Here is a 10,599-nt window from a genome sequence, read left to right as displayed (position 1 = left end):
AGCAAATCACTTTGCATCAAATATAAACATTTTTTAATACACTGTATTCCTGATACCTTATTTTGCAAGCTATAAACATCTTTGATATTCAATCTCTTACTTAATACTGACTACATGCTGCTGTCAGTTCTACTTGAAAAGCAAGGTAATGAGTCTGGAAACATTAGGTAAGATGCTCAAGATCCCACAGGCTGGCCATGAACCCATGTTTTCAGGCTCCAAACATAGTGCTATTTCTGCTGCCATTTCTTCTGGCAGGTGCCAAGCTCTGTTCCTCATTGACCTGATGCCCCCATGAAGGTCTAGAAAGCATTTTACATCACTCCTGTGTTCTCTGCAGATCCCAAATATGCTGCCTGTAGTTCTGTTAATTGACTTCCCCAAAAGTAGCAAGAATGTCCTCATGAGGGATTGCCGCCCTAAGGACCTTAGAGAATCAAGTCGTAGCAACTCTTTTGGGGCTGGAAAGAACTGCTAAGGAGAAATACTATGGTTCTGTTTAGTGCTATGACTAAGTCTTTGTTCTTTTTTTTTTTTTTTTGAACTTATGCTTATAGAACTGATGTACAGGCCAGAAGTGTGGTGGGTGAGAGGATTTGCCAGAGACAGAGTAGGGAGCAACTCAGGAAGATTGACAAAGTACACTGCTGAAGGGAGCAGCAGGCAGGTAAGAGGTCTGCCACACCATGTGGGTCAGCTCCCTGACTGGGGATCGAACTTGTGTTTTAGTGGCTTCAGAGAGCTTCATAATGCAGTGCTTTAACCCGCTGCACCACCAGGAAGGGCCCTAAGTCATTGTTCTAAGCAGGAAAGAAAAGCCTTCCAGTCACTGTTTTGGAAGGTGTGATTCCAAATTATCAATATCAACTAACAGAAGCAAAGAGCATCTGAATTAAGTAACTTCCCCATGACATGGCGTGGGCCAGGGGAAAGAAAAAGACAGCTCCAATTCCATCTTCCCAAAAGCCTCTGATTTGAATTCCAGTCACCTACCTATGACATAGCAGTGTTTCTTTATTTATCGAGTCACATACCACAAAATTTCCCAAGGGCCTCAAAGTGCCTTGCAATGTGAATAGATACATTAGGTAATGATAGGATATAAACAAGACAGCCAAGCCTGGGAAAAATGTAAATATAAAATGTCAAGTCCAAGGAAAAATACTTTATTAGTCATAGAGGAATTGCTGCCTAAAGCCTAAAAGACTGCAGTGCATTTAAAATAGATCTTCCATGCTTGGGGTTCAGTAGATGAGGTATTTTTAAAGGCTCTGTAACTCCTTTGGGGTTTTACTCCATGCCAGATAGTGACCCAGAGGAATGATTAAAGCAATGAGACTATAGAATTTATTCCCAGGATGTGGTCAACACAACATTCGTGCATCTGTCATTGAATGGGAGATGTGTTTTCCAAGCCTAATGTTGCCAAAAAGACCACGTCAATGCTTTGTGCAGAACAGAACTTTTATTTCAACAATAACTCTGAATCATGACCATTCATTTACTTAGCCAATAGTGTAACAAATTATCTGCCAGGAGCTATGCAATACACTGGCAATTCGAAGGCAAGTTAGACATGGACTCTTTTCTATAGTATTTTCTGTGTAGAGGAGCAGACTGGCTTATACATACAAGATCACCACAACTGGAAGAGGTGTAACTCTAGAGGTATACACTAAGAATATAGAAACACCTGCTTCACCAAAGTGGACAGGTGTATCTTCCAAATGACATAAATCTAGGTACAAGGACACAGAGATTCTGGGTTGAGGGGACCATGCTTAATCAAGTGGACCTGGGAGAACCATAAACTATGTATTGTATAATTTACCATGTGACCTGCTACATCTCTCCACAGTTCTTACTTATTGTATGGAGAAATAAGGCAGGTAAGGGGCAGAAAGGCCAGCTTTAAAATAGCAGCTAGCAGGAGCAGAATGGAGGAATGTCAAATGTTATAGGAGATATTTGATAATGTCAAGGTCAGTGAGACTAAGCTCTTGACATGACATAGGTGTGGCTTCTTAGCAATCTTCCATATGCTAAAGTCACCCTCAGAGCCAAAATGAACTTTAAACAGACTATGCATCTATTCAACCCCCATTTAAAGGAAAAACCTGCATCTGTAGAGCATAAAAATGGCAGGATTTTCTGACAGTCATCAGCATACAAAAGTGTAGTTAGTAACCAAAAGTGACCAAGGGTTTCAACCATTGAGAAGTCTTGTTCTTAGTCAAAACTTTGGAGCAACCTCTTCTAGTTGAACTGGTAAAGAATAAATAGCTTTAAAAAAAAATAGTGTTAATGCTGAATATTTTGCAAAGCATCTGGGGGGAAACAGGAAAGCATCAAACTGTGTCTGATTCCAGTATGCACATCTACAGAATCCCAAGGCTCCATGGAAAATCTACACATGTCCCATGTCAGCTCAAGACAGGTGCTGACTTTCTACTGTATAAATAAAAACAAGTAAGGTAGGTTTTAGACTGTTTTCCTAACTTCCATTTCATTTATTTCTGATTTGACTTTTATTATTCCCTGTCTTCTATTGACTTTTGGTTTATTTTGTTGTTCTTTTTCCAGTTCTTTAAGGTAGGAGAGTAGGTTGTTTATTTGAGTTATTTGTTTCTTTAGGTGAGCCTGTATTTCTATATATTTTCCTCGTATAACTGCTTTGAATGTGTCCCATAGTTTTGGAGTTCTTGTGTCGTCATTGTCGTTCTTAGCAAGGTTTTTTTTTTTTTAAAGATTTATTTATTTGTGCATACAGAATTGGGGTACAGGCCAGAGGCTCAGGGGCGGTGAGAAGCTTCACCAGATACAGAATGGGGAGCAGAACAGGCAGATCGATGAAGTACACTGCTGAGGGGAGCAGCAGGTGGGTCAGGAGAGGTCTACCCCACCATGTGGTCACCTCCGGGGCAGGCGGGAATCGAACTCATGTGGAAGTGGCTTTAGATTCTCAGTGCTGTGCTTTAACCTGCTGTGCCACCAGGGAGTGCCATTAGCAAGGTATTTTTTAATTTCTTCTTTGATCTCCTCATTGATCCAATGGTCCTCCAGTAGTGTGGGTTTCAGTCTCCACGTGATAGGTGGATTTCTTGTCTTCCCCATATGGTTTATTTATAGCTTGATTCCTTCATGATCTTAGAGTATCTATTGGTATTTATCTTGTGATCCAGTATGTGGTCAATCCTAGAGAATGATCCATGTGGATTTAAGAAAAATGTGTACTCAGATTTTTGGGGGTGCAGTATTCTATAGATGTCTGTTAGACCCATGTTGTCCAGGTCCTTGTTCAAAGCTCTAGTGTCTTTGATTATTTTTTGTCTTGTTGATCTGCCCATTGTTGAGAGTGGCATGTTGAAGTCTCCTACTGTGTATGTATTTTCTCTGATATATGTCTTCATAGATGACAGTAATTTCCTGGTGTCCTTCATTTGGTCATATATGTCAATGATTGTTATGTCTTCTTGTTGTATTGTCCCCTTAATAATAATGTAGTGGCCTTGTGTGTCTCTTTTAACATTTTTTTTAGTTTGAAGTCTATTTTGTCTGATATAAATATAGCTGTTTCTGCCTTCTTTTTTGGTCTATTTGCTTGTAGGGTTGTTTTCCATCCTTTTACTTTCAATCTGCTCTTATCTTTTGTAGTTAGATGTGTTTCCTGTAGACAGCAGAATGTTGGGTTCTGTTTTTTAATCCATTCTGCAACACTGTAACCTTTTATTGATGAGTTTAAGCCACCTACATTTAGAGATAACATTGATATACTGGTACCTATATTTGACTTTTTTTTTTTTTTGGTCCTTTTGTATTTTTATTCCTTGTTTTGAACTGCTCTTGTTCATTCTTCTGTTGGATTTGGTTTGAGAGCTTATTATAGTATTTTTTGGAGTGGGGGTTTAGTCATGACAAAATTGTGAAGTTTCTGTTTGTCTGTTTGTCTTTCTTTGTAGAGGAAGGAGAGCTTAGCAGGATAGAGTATTCATGGTTGGCATTTGATGTTTTAGAGTTTGTTGAGTATGTCCCTCCACTCTCTTCTTGCCCAGAATGTTTCTTCGGAGAAGTTTAATGTCAGCCTGATCAGTTTCCCTTTATAGGTTATTTGTTTCTTCCCTCTGGTCATTCTCATTATCTTTTCGTTGTCTTGTATTCTTGGGAGTTTTACTGTGATGTGTCTTGCTGTATCTCTCCTATCATGGTAGTTTGGTGTTCTTCTTGCTTCCTGGATGTCTACTTTCATCTCCTTTGTATTTGTATTTCTCTTCTATTATCTCTGAACATTTTCCCTATTCCTTGACCTTTCTCTTCACCTTCTGGGATATCTATAACTCTGATATTTCCTTTCCTAATGGTGTCAGAAAGCTCTTGAAATATTTCTTCATTCCTTTTCCTTTTTTACTTCTCTTTCTTTTTCTGTTTTAATTCTTTTTATTTCTGTGTCTTCGAGGGTGCTGATTCATTCTTCCATTTCATCTATTCTGTTTTCATAACTTTTCCCAGCATTCTTTATCTCCTCTAGTGACCTTTTCATTTCCTGCATTTCTTCTATTTCCTTTTTTAATGTCTTATTTTCTTTCTTCAATTTGTTGATTCTTTCTCATATCATTTTTTTCTTTTTCAATTCTTTCATTCATTCCTTGTTAGCTTGCCTCATATCATTTTTTTTCCTTCTCATCTTCCTTTTGTTTATCATGATGATTCTGAATTCTCTATCTGGTAGGTTGAGTAGTTCCTCTATTTCTTTGGTGTGTTCTGGTGACTGAACTTTTTATGGTGAGATTTTTCCCCTGTGGACTTGCTTGGGTATTTGTTTGTCTTCTTTTCCCTGTCATGTATTTTCTAATACTTTCTGTTCACTGAGACACGGTGTTGCTACTATTAACTGGCATTTTTTTCTGGATGTCCTTTCTGGGATGGCTGAGGGACTTCCAGACACTTCAGTTGTGGAGGATATTCTGAGTTGTGCTCCTATTTTTCCAGACCCCAGACCCCACTGTGTGGAATTATGTCTGTCATCTCAGCCAGTAACAGTCAGGGGTCTCTTGTGGTGTTCAGCTTCTTGCAGTAGCACGTTAAGTCCTTGTTTCTAAAAGGTGTCTGTTTAATCTTTATACCCTTCCAATATCCCGGGTTCCCTCTATGCTTGGATGTGTCCATGGGGGGTTGTGGTGCTTTAGAAGTGTTGTAGGTATCCCTGCAGCTGGGCCTATGTTGAGCCAATCACTGGTTTTGTTTACTTTATGAGCACTGTGAGCCCTTCTGGCTCACAAGTCTTCAGGCCTCTGCTGTGGGGGTGGGGGATTCAGGGATGCAGGGAGTGCCAGAAGGGCTACAAGTCTCCAAGATGAGCAGGTTGCCAGTCCTCCCTCAGCACTTCTAGGGCTCGCTGTGCCCACTTCAAACAGTCTCTCCCTGAGCAGTCTTTCCCCACTGTTTGGGGTCTTCTCACAGAGCTGAGTTGTCTCTAACTCTGGGGCTTTACCACAGGTTTTTTGGGTAGATGCGGTAAGCAGGTACACCCATGGCATGTCTCCCCATCTAAGGCACTTCCTAGGGCCTCTCTAGGCTAGGATGTGCCCTTGGAGGGTCTGGGGAGTGTTAAAATTGTTGCAGTTTCCCAGGGTTGGGCGTGTGGTTGAGTCCTGTCTAACCGGCTCTCCCCCTTCCTCCCCTTTTACCTCCTGGGCTTTGTGAGTCTTGTTGAACATGCCTTAAAAAATGACACCAAGTCCTGACCATGCCTTAATGGCATTAGTCTCAGTCCTCTGCTGTGGGGGCAGGGGGGTGGGATGCAGGGAGTGCTAGAAAGGCTGCAAGTCTTGCAGCTTCCCCAGTCTCCAGTTCTTCCTCCCCAACTCCCAGGCTCTAGGTGCTCACTCCAAGCAGTTCTTTTCCTGCAACTTGGGTTCCACTCACCAAGCTGATCTATCTCACTTAATCTTCAGGGCTTCAGCGGGGGATGGGAGAAAGGGGGAAGAGCAAGCCTGCAGTCTGCAGCACTTCCTAGCACCTGGGCATTTGGGTGTTCCTGGATCGGAACTCAGGACTCCCCTACCAGAGCTCCCCAATCACTGAGTCTCCCTCAGTTATCTTCCTTCTAGTGAGTCCAGGGTGTTCTCATTTGAGTTGAAACTCATAGTATGTAAGTCTACAGTCATTTTTAGTCTTATATTCCTGTGTGAGCTTGGGCATAATGATTTCAGCATCTTCACTGTGCCGCCATCTTGCCAGATCTCTGTAAGGTAGGTTTTTAAAAATATATAACTACTTCATTCTTCTTTACATTGACTTATAATTTGGAGGTAAAAAGACTGAACCTTCAATGAAAGTGTCAATGACAGATGATATTGTGTTATCTGTCTTGGGAGAACCACAGCCCAAACTTTTGTTTTCCAACTCCTCTATTAAATAATTCTGGGAAAGTTTTTATCTAGGATTCAGTTAGTTCTCTCACTTGAAAATGGGAGAAATTATACTACTTGTCCACTTTATTGTTGTTACAATTGAATGAGAAAAATGCATATGTGTTTTCACATAATACCCAGCATATAATGAAAGCTGAAAGAATGTAAGCTGCTGTATTGTAATCATTGTCTCATGTAATTCTCACAACCCTACAAAAAATGCAGAGTGATCTCTATTTTCCTGGAGGGGCATGGGTGTAAAGAAAGACTCTCTCAACAATAGCCAAGCCCAGTTTTCTCCCTCCCCTCCTTTCCTCAGGAATCTGGACTATCCATCTTGTTTCCGGTCTTTCCTACAACTCAATCTGCCCCATTCCAATCTCCCCAGTTATCCCCCCTTTCCTAATTTCCCATGATCCTCAAGTCACTCCTATCATGGGAATACATTTCGTTTTGTTGTTGGCTTTTATATCAAGGACACGCAGGAATACCTCACATTCTTTATAAACGTCTGCCAACATCACCTGTACCTGTTTCAATTCTTCCATATATTTTTTTTGACTCAAGGAATTCCCTTCCAGATCTGGATATGATTCCTAAGAAAGATGAAACTATTTTAGAAGCCACAGTGAGTCCAACTTCCATTACAGACTACAGACCACTTTAGACCACAAGAATGATGAAATAATGAGGACAGAGTGGGCAAAGCTGGTTTTCAAATATTTGAAGTATGTCATGAAAGACGGACACAGTCTCCTATCCAAGACAGTGAGTGGTGATGATAGAGAAATATCTCAGGGCAAGAGGAGGTAATTCCTCATCAATAACCTGTACCACTAGGGGTTTAGAGGTTTTGAGCTCATGAGTGCCACCTCATAGGGACATCTGAACAAAGGTTGAGAGCTGCTGGTATGTTTATTCTAAAGGGGATTCTCGCATAGCATAGGAGTATACACTCTGCTGTTAAGATGTGATCGCATCACCTGAAACTTTTTTTCGAGTTTAGTAGCTAAGTGAGAGTAACCTAGATGCAAAAAGAGTATTAAGTGGAGAAAAGAGTACAGACTGAGTAAAGGAGGTTACTTTAGACAATCCACCTATTTTACAGGTGTATCTTGATTATCAAGATATCCAGAGATACAGAATTCCCCCTTGGGGCCATCCAGGGCACCCAGGATACAAAGAAGGCACTCTCCTCATCTTCTTCCTCTTTTTCTGGGGAGTCCTCTATCAGCAAATCAACTGATTGTCCTCATTGCCCTATGATACTGTTTTAGGGAACATCCCCATGTCCCTTGCCAAAGACTCAGGTAGAAAGTCTTATAAATGGTGACTGGCATTTGATAACAGTGAGATCCAAATTCTGGAATACCTGTGGGGGGTACAGCTTGATATCCTAGAATTCAGCCTACTGTGAAGATACACCACCTGGGGTGGGGAAAAGGAGGGAGGTTGGGAGTAAGGCATAGGAGATGGGGGTACATGCATCATTAGAATTTGGTGTAGACATACATGTTATCATTAGAATTTCCTTTCTTAATGATCTACAATGACAATTACACAAATTAGCAAGCAAAAGAATTAATGATCATGGACTTTCTCTGCAAAATTGAGTTGTAAAAATCAGCACATTCTTCCATCTTTCTATAGCCAATTAGATGGACTCTGAACCTCCACTGTCCTCCCCCGACCCCAACTCCATTATAACAATCTCAGGTCTTACCTGGACCCAGGAAACAAGAGAGGATCTAATCCTTAGTGAGTAATAATTATCATATTTCCAGTGTAGCCACTGATGTCTGTGGTTTCCATCCCTGGGCATGGGCATCCTCTCAGCTCTCTGAAAGCTACAGGAGAAGGGGACATTGTTCTGAAGATCTTATTGCTTGCTGATCAACCTGGCATCCAGGTACTGTACCGCCTACCAAGTCTTGGGGCTCTAGAAGTCAAGGGGGGTTAGGATCTCTGATTCTCAATAGAATCACTACCCCATCATCCACCCAGGCTTAAAAAATGCATATATCCCCTGCATTCAGTCACTGGCGCTTCTATTTATTCCCCAAATTTCCTCCTTGTCTCCCAGAATTCAGTTCTATCTAATCACCTATGCCAACATTTTCAAAACAAAGGCATACTAAATCTTCTCCAGCATGCTTGAGGAGCTGGAGCTAACTCCAGTCTACTGATTGAGTCCACATCCTCATTCACCACACCATTTACCACCTCCTTATAAACCGGTCAGTGAGATCATCAGTAAATAACTTCATTCTTTTTTGTGAAGATGTTACAGCAGAAAACAAGTTAATCAAGTTCACTGATGAGATCATTTAAACTTGGGGGATTCTGTAGGTTACACTGTGGCATACTAAGAAGGAAGGAACGCTCTCTCAGCACTGCACAAACCCTGTGAGATGCCAGGGAGCTCTCCTGAGGTTATGTGTCCTCTCTGTGGACAGCTAGGGAGCAAGTCCCTAGTGCCCTGTGAAAGGCCCCTGCCTCATTCCCGTCAGAAAGCGCACTCTTGCTCTTGCTATCCTAGGTTCTCTTTCTCTTGGCCTACAAGAGAGATAATCATCTTTCTTTTTTTATCCCTAAAATATAAAAATATTTCCTATCCACTGAAAACCACTGCAACTATTGTCCCCTTCAAACATCTTTAAACAGTCATCACCAGAGGAAACATTTTTTACCAGTCATTTTTCAATGGAGTGGGCTCTAATCCAGTATTTAACATATTTCACATTTTAACATCTCTAAATTATAAGGTATAAGTCTTATAGGCACTAGCATCATTACAACTTTAATTGGCATTCTTGTTTGTTTTCAAGTAGAAGATAAATTAATGGTGTAGATTCAAAATGATGGCACCTTAGATTCAATGAAAATAGCAGGGCGCAGTAGAAAGATTCTAAATTAGAACTTTCCCAAGGACAAGGGAAAGGTAACTCTTATATATCTCACCTCTCCATTCTCGGTGCTTAGCCCAGTAGTGCTAAGCGTTTCAGTACAGTTCATCTGAGGTGATGAAATGTCTACTTGTCTACTAGATGTAAACCATGTGTAAACCTTACAACAAAAACTGTGAGGAACAAACAAAACCATACAGCAAAGTCCTGTCAATCAAAAAGACATTTCCAGCCACCAAAATTTTAACTGAGTTTCCAAACTCCTGAACTATAATTAGTTATGAATGTCTTACTAGTAAAAATATTTGATCAATAGTGTCAGTAATTCATACAGAAAAATCATTCACAATGCCTAAAGGATATTTTGTCATTACTGTCCCATAGTTAGAAACTATTGTTGTTCAAAGCAGATCATCTTAGAGCTTTAAAAACCATAAACTACTTTAAAATTTTTAGTACTTTGTTATAATTTTCTTATTTATTTGTTTTTGAGGGCACACTGTTAAAAAAAAACTGTATGTTATCCAGAGGCATAGAATCATACCTCCTCAGATGCATGGCCCTACACCACACCCACCACCAAGGCACCCTTAGTACACCATGGTCCAGCCTAGTCCTTCACATTTTGCTCTCTACCTTCTCCTTCCCCCTCTGGTGACCTCAGTTCTACAGACAGATTTCTAGGATTTGTTATTGGATTGGTTTGGATCAACTTTTGTTTTGTTGCCTTATGTTCCACATATGAGTGAACTCAGGCAATAGTAGTCTTTCTCCTGCTGACTTATTTTGCTTAGCATTATCCCCTCTCGTTCTGTCCATGTTGTTGCAAATAGCCAGGGTTCATCTTTTTCCTAGTCAAGTAGTATTCCACCGTGTCTGTATTTTCCCTCATCCATCCTTGGTCACTTAGGTTGTTTCCATAACTTGACAATTGTAAACAGTGCCTCTGTGAACACAGGAGTGCATGTATCCCTTCTAACTGATATAGAAAACACAGAGATTTACTAGCATACTAAAGTAATACCAAGAAAATATTCCAACTTGCCCTATAGTAGTAATCTATGGATTATTTAGCTTAGAAATCTTTTTTATCTAGCTTAGACCAAGTAGGCACCATTAAAATAAGTTGGTATTGTTTTCATATGTGACTTACCATGTGGTCACAATGAAGCTGAGCCCCATGGCCAACTGACTATAGAGCAGCAACAGTCATTAACAGTCCATGTTTATTCTTAGTGCCTGAACTGGTAGATAACTTTGTTATTGCTCCCCACTTACCCCCC

The sequence above is a fragment of the Condylura cristata genome, unplaced genomic scaffold (genome assembly GCF_000260355.1).
Source record: "Condylura cristata isolate star-nosed mole 26May11 unplaced genomic scaffold, ConCri1.0 scaffold00023, whole genome shotgun sequence".
Classification (NCBI taxonomy): Eukaryota; Metazoa; Chordata; class Mammalia; order Eulipotyphla; family Talpidae; genus Condylura; species Condylura cristata.
The sequence above is the reverse complement of the archived record's forward strand: the minus strand, read 5'-3'. Positions refer to the sequence as shown.